Below are 670 nucleotides of genomic sequence, written 5' to 3'. Positions count from 1 at the left end.
CTTCCTGCCTAGTGTGAAGTCCAGGGGCAGTTATTAACAGTATCTCATTGGAATAACCGCCCTGTCCATCTCCATCTCAGTGTGGATAAAGCCACCATTGCCTCCAGTTTCTAGCTAGAGCATGTAAAGAAACTCATGTGACTGCCACTTGTTTCTAGAACAAATGTATGTATGAATTCTGAAGTCCTATGTATTTCACTTTCTTGTTACTCAGCTCCCTTTTCCATTCCTGATTAGTCTTTAGCTAAATTAACTTACCTCAATTATTTGCTATCCTCATTCCTGCAAATCTCAGGCTCCTTGGTTAGTAAAGAAAGGATGGCTTCTTCAAGCCATCTAATAGAAATAAATTTAGCATAGTAATTGTCCCAATACTTTTTTAAAAAATCCACCAAAACATGACAATGTCTTATCAAGGTTTTTCAACTTTCAGAAAACTCTCCTTAAAAACAGCGTTTAGGGGCTAGAGCGGTGGTGCAAGTGGTAATGCGTCTGCCTTGCCCCGCACTAGCCTAGGACTGACCTAGGACTGATGATGATTCGATCCCCTGGCGTCCCATATGGTCCCCCAAGCCAGGAGCGATTTCTGAGCGCATAGCCAGGAGTAACTCCTGAACATCACCGGGTGAGGCCCAAAATTCAAAAACAAAAACAAAAAAAAAAACAAAAA

Source organism: Suncus etruscus, chromosome 11, assembly GCF_024139225.1.
Source record: "Suncus etruscus isolate mSunEtr1 chromosome 11, mSunEtr1.pri.cur, whole genome shotgun sequence".
In the NCBI taxonomy this organism is placed as follows: domain Eukaryota; kingdom Metazoa; phylum Chordata; class Mammalia; order Eulipotyphla; family Soricidae; genus Suncus; species Suncus etruscus.
Note: the sequence above shows the minus strand (reverse complement) of the source record.